The 16,356-nt window shown below is 37.4% G+C and overlaps 1 long non-coding RNA gene across 1 annotated transcript; it reads left to right on the top strand.

Moving 5' to 3' along the window:
- Positions 1–730: 730 nt before the first annotated feature.
- On the top strand, positions 731–15,234 carry LOC116664385. Its single transcript, XR_004320901.1, has 4 exons — positions 731–2,363; positions 2,628–2,748; positions 6,542–6,579; positions 14,959–15,234. It is a non-coding gene; the product is annotated as an uncharacterized LOC116664385 (long non-coding RNA).
- Positions 15,235–16,356: the final 1,122 nt, after the last annotated feature.

The raw sequence follows: 16,356 nt of genomic DNA, 5'->3' as shown, positions 1-16,356 counted from the left end.
TTCAAATTTGCCCTCAGACTCAAATCAGTTTTAACAAGTACTGATGAGGCACTTGTGTGATGAGCACTGTTTTAGTATCTGTAGGGAAACCTGTAGAAGTCAGACACAGTCACTGCCTGTGAGGAGTTTCTTAGTTAGGTTTTATGAATGAATTTTAGTTCATTCCACATTCAAAGCAGAGCTATTCTCACACATAATTTTTTCGTTACACACATCATTCTAAGTAAAAGGTACAAGCATCATTGGAGCACCTTTAAACCCAGAGGGAACATAGACAAGAACCTAGTATTTAAGAGACATTTATATTTTTAGCATAATGGAGAGAATTTAGGGTAATAGTAAATGATATAAAGGCCTTTTATTTTTTTCGATATGATTAACTTATTCATATAGAAGTACGGATGTCTGGTGCTGCTCACTGCTTAGTTTTTTTCTTAATTGAAGTATAGTCGATTTACAATGTTGTGTTGATTTCCGGTGTACAGTGTAGTGATTCAATTATACATATATTTATTCCTTTTCATATTCTTTTTCATTATAGTCTATTACAAGATATTGAATACAGTTCCCTGTGCTGTACAGTAGGACCTCATTGTTTATCTATTTTATATATAGTAGTTAGGGTCTGCAAATCCCAAACACCCAATTTATCCCTCCACCCCCCCACTACCCCCACCCCCACTGGTAACCATAAGTTTGTTTTCTATGTCTGTGAGTCTATCTTTGTTGTGTAAATTTCATTTGTGTCTAAATGTCCTTCAATTTGATGATGGCGAAACTGATTCAGTTTGTGGCACCAGCACTCTCTTCTCTAGAGTGACGAAATGCTTTCCCCCTTCAGTCCAGGACCTAGTGAATACACCAGTGTACTCCAGATCAGTAGAGTGGCCAGTGATCCTCAGGGTGCCAGTACTTCCGAGGGAGGCCTCTTGTCTGACCTCGGAGAGGTTCCCAGTTTATTGTGCCAATTATAGGTTCTTGGGCATGTTGAAGTAAAGTTCACTTTTCTGATGGAAAAAGTCTTTTCTGACAGAGAAAAAGTTACAACCACAGCCTTTCTGCCTAGACTGGTAATGTGACCGTACTTGAACCATTCTTGCAATCCTAGAGTAAACCCTACTTATCTCTAGTACACCGTTGAGTCTGGCCAGCTAATATATTCTGGATTTTCACAGCTATCCAAGGAAGTGGAATGAGCCTACTACTTTCTTTTCTGGTACCGTCTGCATCTGGTTTTAGCCTATAAATAGTTCAGTCGTAAAATGAGTTTGGCAGCTTTCCCTCTTCTATGGAAGTGTTGGTTCAAGGTGGGAATTATCTGTTCCTTGAAGATGTTGTACCTCACTAATAAGACTATCCAAGGGAGGCCTCACTGGGCTTCACTCTTCTTTCTACTTTCTACAACCTCCTGGATTTATTTATTTTTAATTTTACTAAGCACTATTTTTTTAATCCCCATTTTCTACTACAGTAGCTTCTAGGAACATTTCTTCTCTTGATCCCCAGCTTACTGCTTCCTTCTTGAGATGTCGATTTGATCATTTATTCCCATATACTGAGTTTCTTTATTTGATCTTATTCATTTATTTGACAAATATTTATTAAGGTTCAGGCACCGTTCTGGGCCCCCACTAATCTGTATAGACTTCTTCCCCCTCCTCCAACAGACCTTTTTTCCCTCTGATGGTAGTGACATTTTGTTCCTTGGTTGAGTCCCTGTTTTATATTGGAACAGATATGTTTACTTGTGACACTTCCATCTTTAATTTTATTTTTATTCTATACTAAAGTTACCTCTCTTTTTTCCTAATACAGTAATATATTTATTTCAGCTATAAGGTGCTCATTTTCTTTTTAGAGTTTAAAAATAGCACATACATCACGAAGCCACAAAACTTTTGGACTCTAATGAGTTTGTTTTAATTTTGTAAAAGTAATTTCCTCCTTGCTTTCTTTCCTAATTTGAGAGTATTGCTATCTGTTTATTCACACACATCCATTCATTCGTTTGGTATGTATTTATTTATTTATTCATTAAATAAATGCTACTCTGTGTACCAGGCCACATGCTGGGTGTTGGGGCTATAAACATGCAGGAAGCACGTTCTCTTCTCTTATTGAACCTAGAGTCTACTGCGAGGGGAAAACATATAAGTTTAATAAAAAATATTCAGATGCGATGCCATCAGAAGGAAATTATCAACATGAATTAATTTAAAGGAGAGGAGGATTTAAAGTCAATAAAATTGGCAGAGGATTTGGGTACGGGAAAGGGCTTGCCCTGCCTATGCTTTCCAGGGAACTAACGGTGTGTGCACGAGGTGGGCCTTGAACATGAAGAAGGATGTCGACACTGGGGAAGAGTAAGTTATTGTCACTGTTTTTGCTTTTTCTCTGTGGCATCTTTTCCAGATTATGGTTAGATTTTTGAATAGTGCTTGGACATTGCTAACTTTCCAAGAGATAAAGAGACACAGATTTATAAGCCCTCCCATTCATAGCAATGCTGACCATCATCATGGCCTTCTAGACTATTCTTTATCAAAATATGTCCCTTCCCCACCCCCTCTATATAGAACAAAAGAGTAGTGCTTGAGATCTGATTTATTTACTTTTCATATTAACAGGTGCCATTAAGATGATAAACCCTCTTTGATGTGCTCTTTGTTGAAAAAAAAAAAAAAAAAAAAGCTGCTGAGGTTACTTAGTTGATTGATATTCCAAGAGAAAACACCGCTGACAACACAGGTAAAAATGGTTTGAATTACTTCTCTTGCGAGTAGGTTATATTTTAAATGTTAATAACTCATGCATGGGGACTTCTTTTTGAATTAAGCTATTTTGAACCAAACTTTGAAGTTGATAAAAAGGTTATGATTGATTTTAATCACTTTGCAATTTTAAAAAAATTCAGACCAAATACTTTTATGAGAGTACATTTACTAAGAAATTGTCATATCCTGGCTTTCCTAATACTATGAATATTTCTGTTTGTTTTTCTCAAAAGGTTTTAATTCAGCATCTCTGTGTGGACCAATAGATTAATTTCAAATTATATTTGAAAGAAAGACATAGTCTTCATTTCCAGAAAATAGCATTTGATTTGCATGTTTTATTTAGGAAATCATATTATTTAGATCCTCCTAATTCTTACTTTTGTTTACTCTATCTACTTCGTGTGGTAAGTTAGTCACTGAGTAATATTGTCTTCTTCTTTCCCTTTATATTTCCTACAACTTTGCTTTATATATTTTGACTTGGTTTGTAAATATTCATAATAGTCGATGCTTTATTTTGTATTATACTCTTTGTTACTATGGTTACATCACTCTGGCACATTTAATATATTTTGCCTGGAACTCAAACTTGTCTAGTATTGTTATTGTGATTTCTGGTCTTTTTTTTTTTTTTTAAAGTTTAGAGAGGCATCATTTATAAGCAAGTGAGATTCTCCCTTTTTACTGTACAGTTCTATGAGTCTCGTCTAATGTATGTAAACAGTCATGTAACCACCCTCACAATCAAGATGTAAAGCATTTCCATCACTCCACAACGTTTCTTCTAACCCTTAGTGGCCAACACCTCTTCCACTTTCACCCCCTGGGAACCACTGATCTGTTTTTTCAGTCCTTGCAGTTTTTCTTTGCCAGACTGTAATAGAAGTGGAATATGAACGTGTATATTCTTGTCAATCTGGCTTCTTTCCCTTAGCAGAATGCACTTGGGATTCATCTATGTCATTGCATGTATCAGTATTTTTTTCCTTTTTATTGCCAAGTAGCGTTCTATCGTATGAATGAACCACAGTTTGTTTATCCACTTACCAATAGAAGTATATTTTGGTTGCTTCTAGTTTTTGGCAACTGTGAATAAATATGCTATGAACATTTGTGTACAGGTTTTGTACACAAAAATCTGCTGGGATTTTGATTGAGATTGTGTAGAGTCAGTACCTCAATTAGGGAACAATTGAAGTCTTAACCATACTGAGTCTTCCAACCCATGAACATGCTACATCTCTCTCCATCTTTTTGGGTCTTCCTTAATGAATTTCATCAGTGTTTTGTAGTTTTCAGCATACAAGTCTTTCACACAATTTAAAAGATTTACAGCTAAGTATTTCATGGTTTTAGTGTTATTGTAAATGGTACTACTGTTTTGATGCCAGTTAAAAAACAGACACAGAAATTAATTGTACACAATTGAAAGCCCAGAAATAATAAACCCACACAAATATGGACAATTAACTTCTGACAAAGTGGCCAAGAACATACAATAGAGAAAGGACAGTCTCTTCAATTAATGGTGTTGGGAAAACTGGACAGCCACTGTAAAAAAAAAATGAAGCTAGACTACTATCTTACACCATATACAAAATTAACTCAAAATGGATTAAAGGTTTGAATGTAAGACCTAAAACCATAAAATTCCTAGAAGAAAAACCAGTAGTAAATCTCACTGACATCAGCTTACTGATGTTGCTGTGGACCTGACACCAAAGGCCAGGGAAACAAAAGCAAAAATAAATAAATGGGACTATGTCAATTCTGCAATAGGATAGGAAAGGAAAGGAAGGAAAGGAAACCATTATCAAAATGAAGAGACAACCTACTGAATAGGAAAAGACAATTGCAAATCATACATCCAATAAGGTGTTAATATCCAAAATATATAATTAACTCATACAACTCAGCAGCAAAAAAGTAAACAACCTGATTTTAAAATGGGCAGAGGATCTGAATAGATATTTTTCCAAAGAAGACATACAGATGGTCAATAGGAACATGAAAAGATCTTCCACATTACTAATCATTAGGGAAATGAAAATCAAAACAGTGAAATATCACACAGGTAGCTTTTTAATAGTAAAATTTACTATATATGCTTCCATTATTAAAAAATATATATAAACATGTGGGAAATTTTTAAAATACAGAAAAGAAAGAGAAAGAGAAAAAAAGAGCAAAAGTTCACATTGCTCCTACCTACAGACAACCACTTTTAACTTAAAATATGCAGTACTTTGCAGTATCTGCATATATATTACATATATACAATGAAGTTAAATAATAAATATAATGTTTAACTTAAATAGTATTATGCTATCAATCTTACTCTGTTTCTTCCTTTGTCACTCAGTCACTCAGCATTTTGTTTTGTGTATATCTAGTCTGTTGCTCCCAACTAGTGGATGGTAATTCATATTATAAATGTGCATTTACCACAGTTTAGGTGTCTGTTTCCCTACTAATAAAACCTTAGCTACCTCCAGCTTCCCCAACCATAAACACCACCACAACAAGCATCTCAGTATGTGCCATCCTAAGGGTATGGGTGGGAATTGCCACTATATTTTTATATATATATAAATCCCTCGAAATGGATTTGCTGGGTCAAAGAGAATTCATATTCTTAATTTTACTAAGGGCCTCTAAATGATTATTTTTAGACTGTCCTTACTAGTTTATTTTTAGACTGTCCTTACTAGTTTGTACTTTCATCAGAACTGCAAGAGTTCCCACACACCCCATCTTCTCCAACACTTAGTAGCATACATCTTTTTTATTTTTGCCATTCTGATGGGTGTAACATGGTATCTATAGTTTTAAAACGTATCTCCCTGATTACTAGTAAGTTTGAGATCCTCTTCATACACTTGTTAGCTCTCAGGCTTCCCTCTCTGTTTATTGCTGTTGGTGTACTTTGCTCAATTTTCTGTTGAGTATCATTTTTTTTTCCCTCAGTGATTTGCTTGAGGCCCTTATATATTGAGTGGTATTCACTGTTCTGATGGCAATCAACAGTAAGAAGTATATGTTACATCACAACTGACACATACACATTATATATAATACATAATACATTAATGCATTAATATATAAGATGTATACTTATAATCTTATAAGTATATATACTTATATATACATATATAATATATGAGTATACATTTTATATATTATATATTATTAATTATAGTGTATATAGATTTTTATCAATAATATATATTGATAAATGTATATTAAGTCTATACAATTAAACATATATGTTTAATTGTTAATATATAAATATATTATATATGTATATGTATATATCCCCAACCAATACACATCATGTGTTTATATGTGTATTGTTAACTTTACATTTTTATTTACATGATGTAAACGAAAGATTGATGAGTACATTCCCGTAATACTTCTTAAGAAATCCGATATTTTCTATTCTAGTCTACTTTATTTTTTTTAATTCTGATTGCAATTCTCTAAATTGAATATATCACTCAATAATGGTCTATAAATCATAATCTAAAATCAATTGTCCTCGATATAATCCCTGGTCAGTTAGAGATTTGCAAACATCTCCCAGTTTGTCATGTCTCCGGTAATCTTGCCAACTGGGTTTATCAGAAATTTTAAATTTTGGCGCACTCAAATTTATTCATTATTTGAGTCTTGATTAAGAGATTTCCCTCCACTTCTACTTCACACAGATATTCTCGTACATTTTCTTCAATTAAATTTATAAATTTACCTTTTGAATTTAGGACTTCGTCTGAGACCCACCTTTTTGAGTTCACATAAGGTAAGGATTCAACTTTATTTTTCTCCACAGAGTGAGCTCCTGTGCCCAGCACCATCAATTAAGCAACTTTTCTTGCCATTCCTCGGTGGTAAATTATTTCTCATATATCAAATTCCTACATAACATGGACTGATTTCTGTTTCTTGGTCCATTTGTTTTACACTAATATTCTATTTTCTGATCACTTTTAGTGTGATTTATATTAAAGACAAACATCAGTCAAGTAAGGAGATTGGTTTCTTTCAGGCAATAAGGAAGGCATCCCAGATCCAAAGATCACAGTGTCTCCATGGGGTGGTTCTGCCTTAGACTTTTATAGGAAGGAGTAAACAAGTTGCAAAAGGGGCGATTTATAGTTGTTTTCCAAGCAGAAGTCTCAGTCAGTTATGTGAACAGGAAATGTTTTTTCTGTGGCTAGCTAGTTTCATGGGACAAACAATTTTAATCTTAGCAAATCAATCATGAGACACAGAATGGGAAGTTGGAAGGTCAGTATCTGGCCTTGTCAACTGGTTCAGGCAAAAGGGGGAAGGTCTGTGTTTGGCCTTGTTCAATACAAACAGCATCTGTCTTAGAACAATCTCAGGCATTAGAATAATTTCCGTGGGGTTTTGGTCCAGGTTCAGTGACATCATCCATGAAAGGAGCAGTTTCTTGCACTCTCCTTGGAACACTAGCTGAGTCCTCTGTCGGGCTCCGATGGTGAGATGAAGCTGAGAAAGGGTTCTGGAGAAAAGACATTCAAGGTAATTAGGAGGATAGTTATAAGAGAGAGCAGAAAATTGATTATTAGAGGCTGTATTAAGGAGTAAAACCAAGAATCGAGGCCAGCAGGAACTAGTCTAGTGGATTCCAGGAAATTGATGTCAAGATCCTTCAATGATGGGGTCAGGACTGGGGAGGCAGTGCAGTAACTTTCTTGGTTAACATCTTACATGTTTTTGCTTATGATGTAGAGGTCAGAGAGATTTGAGGGAGCAAACGTGAGACAGTTGGGGACCCTGCATGTTTGTAGATAAAAGAGATGAATAGAGACAGAAATGGAAAGGAATAGAAAAGACATGGCTCAGGAAGTTCTGAAACTAATGGACAAGAGAGAAATTAAAGAAGGATGAGAAGGCTAGCAAGGAGCAACGTGGAGGGGGTTGGCTAGGGGAATCCTAGGCAATTGTGTTCCAGCATCGTGGGTGGAAGCTGACCCCATTGTGATGCCATCTGCTTGTTCCAAAATTCATGAGGAAGCAGTTTGTTTCATGTTATTATCTTCTTCTGGGAGCTCTCAAAGGGCCTCAGTTTAAGATCTGCTCTTGGGGAGAATTTGCCCAACTTCAAAGTAAGATTTGTATTTTTTAAATATTGAAAGGTGAGAGGTTGTATTCCTTACAGTTTTGCAGCAGTATGAGAGGTCAGGAAGACAGTATAAGGTTCCTTCCACCTGAGTTCAAGATTGGTCTTTCAGTGGTGTTTTTTTCCAGAAGACTAAGTCTTCAACCTGAAGATCATGGAAGGGCTGAGGTGGGATATCTGGGGGAAAGGTAGACTTAAACTCTTGGTAATAAATATGAGTGTGTTGAATAAGAGCTTATCAGTATTTAAGCATGTCAGATTGGATCAGACTTGAATCTCCTGCAGTCCAGCAAGAGTAAGGAATCTTCATGAGCCTGCTAGTAATTATTTTATAAAAGGATAATCAATGTTGAAAGGAGGATGAGGATCAAAGGGTCATCAGAGTTAATGGCAAGACTTTGGGCCAAGTCAGGTTGATTTCCTCAGAGTCTGACTAATTTGGGTGTCAGAGTGGCATTGGCCCATCCTATTTTTTGAGGATTAAAGATGGGAAGGACAGTGCAGTTTTGGTGAGAGTGGAAGTACTTGATAAGGAAGTGAGTTCCTCTATCACCAGAGAGGAACAGAGGGATTCCTCAAGTGGGCAAAAAGCTCAAGCCGTGGCAGTAGCCTATTCGCAGAGGAAAGCTTCCAACCGTTCCCTTTAGAATGCAGACTATGGTTAGAACATGTTTATACCCATGAGACCTTGGGAGTTTAATAAAATCCATTTGCCAGAAAAGAAAAAATAACACCATTTGCAGCAACATGGATGGACCTGGAGATGGTCATTCTGAGTAAAGTAAGCCAGAAAGAGAAAGAAAAATATCATGTGATATCACTTATATGTCAGATCTAAAACAAATGAGACAAATGAACTTATTTACAAAACAGAAAGGGACTCACAGACATAGAAAACAAACTTGTGGTTACCAGACGGTTAAGGGGGGAATGGAGGGATAAATTGGGAGTTTGGGATTTGGAGACACTAACTAGTATACATAAAATAGATAAACAGCAAGTTCCTTCTGCACAGCACAGGGAACTACATTCAATAGCTTGTAATAGCCTACAATGGAAAAGAATATGAAAAGGGATATCCATGTATAACTGAGTCACTGTGCTGTACACCAGAAATTAACACAACATTGTAAATGGACTATATGTCACTTAAAAAAAATTTTTTTTAAACATTTGCCAATGAAGAAAGGGACCTAAGGGAGCTGGCTGTCATCCTTGCCCCACCTCTGCCTTTTCACCAGGACTGTGTTTCTGGCAGAGGAGGCAGATTGAGTTTACCTTTTCAGTATGGGAATTGAAGCAGCCCAACAATATTTGCAGAGGAGACCTTTAAGATTTCCTCTACCACGACGGAGGCTCTAGACCAACTTGGCAACTGCTCACAAATAAGGAAAAAGTGCCTGAGCCACTGGGTCTAAATGGAGGTCAAAGTGCCAAAAGGGCCGATGGCTTGTTGTGTGCTTGAGTGAGGGTGCCTAAGGATGTCCTTCCCTTTCGCATTTACAAAGGGAAAAGGGTAATGGGTTTTCACTTAGGATCCTAGAGGAGTAAGTCAGGGCCTCAGTAAACCCCTGAGGCATCACAGTCATATTCCTGATTTGTGCTCATGAAAGCAAGAAGAGATTGCGAGTTGGGGTGAAGAGGTGTATCGATAAAAGCAGAATACAACTCACCGAGCATGAAGCGAACGGAGTGTGGGGTAGAGGCTAGAATGGTGTGGGATTAGAAACCAGAGGAAACCGGGGTTTGACTACTCTGTTTTCTCGGTCACAAGTCTTGCACTGGCCAGTGTCCTCGGCAGTAAGTTTCTTTATTCGGAGTGTGGAGGTATTACTGGGGCTGGATGTGGGGACTAAGAGCCCCTTGTTGGGGAGTCCTGAAGTTACAGATTGAACACTGTGGAGGATATGAGGCTTTTAGAGGATATTATGGTAATCTTGGAAGTGACAGGGAGGATTTGTTTCTACTTTAAGAGATTCAGCCTCCTGGTTTTGGTCAGTGAGTGGAGTAAACACTCTAAAGTCCAAATCTTCATTGACATAGTTGGTACTTATCTTAGTCTGTTCAGGTGGCTATAACAGAATACCACACACCTGGTGGCTTATAGATAACAGAGGTTTATTTCTCCCGGTTCTGGAGGCTGAGAGTCCAAGATCAAGGTACTGGCAGACTTGGCATCTGGTGAGAGCCTGCTTCCTGGTTCAGACACAGCCATCTTCACGGTGGGCCCTCACATGGTGGAAGGGGAGAGGGACCTCCATGGGGTCTCTTTTATAAGAGCACTAACCTCATCATGAAGGCTCTACCCTCATGACCTCATCACCTCCCAGAGGCTCCACTACCAAATAACATCACACTGGGGGTTAGTTTTCCATATATGAATTTGGGGGGATTCGGTCTAACAAAGTACTTAAGGGGATCCAGGGGTTTCGGTATGAACGAGAAAAGTAAGATGGTCAGTGACAGTCGCTAAAGTGCAGAGGTATTGGGCACAGAGTCAGAAGCTCTGAGGGTGAGGCCTTTGGGGAAACAAATTCCCATTCCCGGCAGGCGAACGGGTGCTGACGCTAAGCGGAAGGCTCCTGGATATCCTCATTATCTTGATCGTGGTGATGTTTCACTGGTGTACACACTTGTCAAAACTTACCAAATTATACATTTTTATACGTGCACTTTATTATTTTTTAGTTGTGCTTCAATAAAGCCAATAAAAATAAAGAAAGAAAAAGTGAAATAAGGCAAACAGCAAACAGTAGCAAGATTAAATGAAATGTAAGATTTCCGTATACAATGAAGAAAAAACCAAATTTTAAAAACTGGAGGAAATGCATAGTTTCCTAACGAATTCTGAATTACCAAAGTAAATCCTTTACGCAGAATGGTCTCTACATTAAGAAAGAAATAGAATCTTTGCATGAATGAGTTGTCATAAAAGAGAATGGAAAGAGTATTAAACAAGTACCACTGAACTAAGACCAGTATCGGAGGGACCAACAGCTGAGATTAATTTAACACACAAGGAATAGATAAGACAATTCCAATGTTATTTGAACATTTATACACCATAGGGATAAAGTGGGAAATCCCTGGTCTTTTTATAAAGCGTATATAAATTTAGTAATAAAAATGAGCAAATTCACTTTTGAAAGTAGATGCAAAAATTCAAATCAAATATTAGTAAATAGAATCCAGCAGTATAACGAATGAAAGATACAATATGATCAAGTAACATTTTCTAGGAACACAAGGATAATTCAGTATTAGGAAGCTAATCAACACATTTCATTACAGATGCATCAACAAGTTACAAGAGAGAAATGAAAGAATCATATAATTTAATCCTTAAAAAGTATTTGATAAAATTTGGCAACTCTTCCTTTTAAAAATTAGGAAGAGTTATGAAAAAATCAATAGCAAATGACATCTTTAAATGGCAAAACACTGAAGCCACACTGATGAAATTCAGAAACACGAACAAACATTTGTAGGAATGAAGGTACTCGAAGTCCCTCCAGGGAACCCCTTCTAGATTGTGGACACCATGTGTCTGGGGACCTTGTTTTATTCCCCAGAGTATTCTCAGACCCTAGAATACTGCCTGATTCTCAAAACATTCAGTCAACATTGGCTGGTTGTTCCAAACCAACAGGAACAAAGCAGGACTACCTGCTTTTACTATCATACTCAACATTGTCTTGGAAGTTATAGTGAGAAGAATAGGATGAAGAAATGCGGTAATCGGTGTAACACTGGGAAAGCAGAGATACAAGCCATCTATTTGCTGTTGCTATCATTTTCTACCCAAGAAGTCTAAAAGATTCTAATAAAAAATGCATTAGAATTAATAAATTTCATAAGGTGGCCTATAAGCACAAAAGTCAATAGCCTTTCTCTCTTTTAACAATAACTTCCTAGAAAAAAAAGGGGGGAATTTTTCCATTCATAATAGCAAGAACATCTATCAAGTATTTGGAAAGTAAATTTAACCAGACTGGGATCTATATGAAGGAAACTATAAAATCTCTTTGAGAGCCATAAAATAAGATTTGAACAAATGGAAACAGGTATCATGTTCTTGACTGGGAAAACGTAACATAAAAATGTCAGGTCTTTAACACAGAATTTTAATGCAATTCTAATTGAAATCTGCAAAGGGTTTAGAGCTTAGATTTGTTTGAGTTTCTGTTTTTGGCTTTGGAAAGATCATCTTTAAGTTTATATTGAAGGATAAATGTCTGATAATAGCCAAGAAAAGTTTAAAAAAATAGTAACGAGGAGGGATCTTTCCTACCAGATAGCAGAACATGCTCCAACGCCATTGTGATCAAATGAACATAGCATAAGAAGAGACAAGTAGATCAGTGGGATGTATTTGTCCTTAATATAAATATAATTGAATTCATAGTGACAAAAGTATTATTTCAAGTTGGTAGAAAATCGTAGATTATTTTTTGAATGGTGCTGACACAACTGGCTAGCCCTCTGGAAGAAAATAAAATTGAATTCTCATCTTAGCACCACATACAAAAATAAATTCTATAGGGATTAAAAACATATCTTTCAAGAAACTGTAAGGTACCACATATATAATCTAGGGGCAGGGCAGGCAATAAACAAAACTAGAAGTCTAAAAGCTAAAAAAGAAAGGTGAACATTTTGATTATATTGAAATTAAAACCATGCTTAGGAAAAACACTATAATTGAAGTGTAATAACAAATTTGAAAAATATTTTTAAATCAGAGGACAAATTATTTAAGATCTCAAATATACAAGGAATGCTTTCATTTCAACAAAAAGATTAGGCAGTCCCATGGAAATTTAGGTTTTTCTCAGATAAGCAAATCCAAAAGAAAACAAACACAAAAAACTGCTCAAACTCCGTGATAGTCCAGGAAATGCGAACTAAAATAATACTGAGATAGATGATCCTTTTACCAGCATCCCGGCAAAAATAAAAAAGACACATAACATCTGTTCCTTTATAGGGACATGTAATAAGAGTGCTCTCAAGTGCTGCTGGTAGAAATGTTAGCCGCTAGAGACTTTCTGGAAAATAATCTGGCAGTAGCCAGCAATCCCTTTTCTGATAACCTGGCTGATAGAAATAAAAGAATGTATGTCCTGTGACCTTTACTGCAGCATAGTTTGTCCTAGCGAAAATAAAATACAAAGTGAATGTTGATCAGTCAGAAAACAGATACACCCCCCAACTATGGACTATTACACAGCTGTTATAAAGACTGAGTTAAGATATATTGGTTGACTTGGATGAATTTTCATGAGATATTGTTGAGTCAGAAAAGCACAAGATGGAGATGAGTGTTTAATATGATTCTAGTTTTGTAAAACAATATGTGTATATGCATGTGGGATTTTTTTACATGATTAAATAAGTGAGGAAAAGATGGAATGATGCCAATCAAATTATCCACATAAATTACTCTGGGAGAGGTGGTGAACGTCAAGGAGGACGTTGTAGAGGAGAGAAAGGACAATGAGCAGAGGAAGCAACCAGAAAGCTAAAGAAAAAAAAACTTTATTTAAAGAAAGTATATATGTATCTTTATAAAATTATGTATTTGAGTTTGTAATTTTACATACAGCCAATCATCCTTATTCGCAGATTCTCTATGTTTTAATTAGTCTATTTACTAAAATTTATTTGTACCCCCTAATCAATACTTTGAATGCCTTCAAGGTCATTCACAGACACGCAAACACTCAGACTGGGGAAAATGTTCGAGTCGTTGGATATGCCCCTTCCCAGCTAAGGCAGAACAAGAAGATGCCCTGTCTTCTGGCGGCAGCTCTCAACTGTCAACAAGTATCCTTTCTGCCATCTATTTAGGGCCATGGTTTTCACATTTTTATGCTTTTTGTTGGTGATTTTGCTGTTTGAAATAGCCCCAAGTAGGGGAGGGTACAGCTCAGTGGTAAAGTGCATGCCCAGCATGCACAAGTTCCTGGGTTCAATCCCCAGTATCACCATTAAAAATAAATAAATAAATAAATAAATCCTAATTACCTCCCCCCCCACCACAAAAGTAAATAAAATGGCCCCAAGCAGAGTGCTGAAGTGCTCTCTGGGTTTCCTAAGCGCAAGGCTGTGATTACCTTTCAGAGAAGATATGTGTCAGGTAAGCTTCTTACCGGCATGAGTTACAGTGCCATTGACTATGAGTTCAATGTTACTGAGGCAACAATATGTATTAAGTAAGATGTCTTGAATCAGAAATATACAAAAAAGTTATATAATGATTAGCTGATGAAAATGTTGTGACCAAAGGCTCCAGGAACCCATCCCTGTGTTTCCCCTAGAAGCAATGGTTCAATATTCATGAACTTGGAGTTTGTGGAGACTTTATAGAACTTAACTACCATACGTGGCAAGAACTAACTGATATTTAGTACATATTTTTTAAAAGATGAGATGAGGGATAAATTATCCTGTTTTCCATGCTGAAATACTAGAGCATTATTAACAGCTACATTTATCTATTCACAATCATTTTATTAAATCTTCTGATTAGTTCTGATCATGTGCTAATTTATTTGGATTTTATACTTATACAATGATGTCATATTTTAGCCTCATCATTTCCAACAGCTACTTCTTGGGGTTTTTTTTTCATGTCTTAATATATTATCAATACATTTTAAAACTAGAAAAATATGGCGAAAATGAGGCTGTTTGTAATATTTCTGAATTGAAAAATAGTAACTGGAGCACAGGTCAGAAACTAATACCTACAGGGCCAGGCATGTCATTTAACCCAGTCACGTGTTCTGCAAGCACCCCCTGGTGGAGGCTGCACTGAAGCGTTGCAATTTCCAGTGTCTGCAACTATGGTAACTCAAAAAAAATTTAATACAGTGTGTGGGATGGTGTGTGGGACGGTGTGTGGGCCTACCAGTTCATGGCCTCTGTTCTAGAGTTTTGCCACTGAGTATAATGTTAACTTTTTAAAAACATAGCTATTTTTTCATTATCTTACCAGGTGAATGTTAATAGTTGTTCTTGTTTCCACAGCAACTGCTGATGTGGTACATGTACCATTTATCCTAGTGTTAGTTGGAAATCCGAATGTGCTTGAAGTGAAAATAAAAAATTATTGAGATGATGGATTTTCTGGTCAAGATGGTGGAGTGATAAGACCACAAGCTCGCCTCTCCTCGCACGAGCTCGCCTCTTCTCGTGACTACGATGAAACCACAACTGAATGCTAAAGACTGGAATGAAATGAACAAAAGACTGGAACCTAGCAAAAAAGATCTTCTGCAACTGGAAACATAAAGAGGGAACCACAGCAGGATGGTAGGAGGGGCGTGCTTACGATATAATTGGGCCCCATTTCCCCGGAGTGGGCGACCCACAAGCTGAAGATCTGTTAAGTCGCAGAGGCCCTCCCACAGGAGTGACAATTCTAAGCCCCATGTCAGGCTCCCCAGCTTGGGTCCTGGCATTTGGAAGAGAAAGAGACCCTAGGACATCTGGTTTTGAAGGCCAGGGGGACTTGGTGCCAGGAACCCCATGGGACTGGGGGAAACGGAGACTCCATTCACTTGGGAAGCGTACACGGAAACTCACGTGCACCAGGTCCAAGGGCAGAGGCAGTGATTTCATAGGAACCTGGGCCAAACCTGCCTGCTGGATTTGGAGGATCTCCTGGGGACATGGGGGACGGCTGCAGCTCACTCAGGGGACATAAAAGCTGGTAGTGAACATTCCAGGAGTGTTAATCTACATGAACTTTCCTGGAGGCTGACATCTTGATTGGATCATTAGCACCAAGACATAGCCCTACCCAACATCCTGTAGAGAAGCCTCAGGCCAAACAATATACAGGATGAGACCACAGCCCCACCCATCAGCAGACTTCCTAAGCCACAGAGGCCTCTAGACACAGCCCTACCCACCAGAGGTCCAGGACCAAGCTTCACCCAGCAGTGGGCAAGCACTGGATCCTCTTGCCAGGAAACCTGCATAAGCCTCTAGTCCAGCCTCATCCACCAGGGCAGATAACAGTAGTCCCAAAGAAAACAACAGTCCCAAAGCCTGTGGAAGGAATCCACAAACATATAGAAAGATAGATGATATGAGGGGGCAAAGGAATATGTCCCAGGTCAAGGCACGAGATAAAATCCCAGAAGAAGAAACAAGTGATGAGGAGATAGGCAATTTATCTGAGAAAGAGTTTAAAGTAATGATGGCCAAGATGTTCAGAGAACTCAAGAGGAGTATAGATGCACAGAGTGAAGTTTTTAGCAGAGTTGGAAAATATAAAGAATACCCAAACAGAGTTGAAGAATAAAATCGCTGAAATGAACAATACACTAGAAGGAACCAACAATAGACTAAATGAGGCAGAAGAATGGATCAGTGAGCTAGAAGACAGATTAGTGGAAATCACTACTTTAGAACAGAAAA

Source organism: Camelus ferus, chromosome 6 (genome assembly GCF_009834535.1).
Source record: "Camelus ferus isolate YT-003-E chromosome 6, BCGSAC_Cfer_1.0, whole genome shotgun sequence".
In the NCBI taxonomy this organism is placed as follows: Eukaryota; Metazoa; Chordata; class Mammalia; order Artiodactyla; family Camelidae; genus Camelus; species Camelus ferus.
The sequence above is the reverse complement of the archived record's forward strand: the minus strand, read 5'-3'. Positions and strand labels throughout refer to the sequence as shown.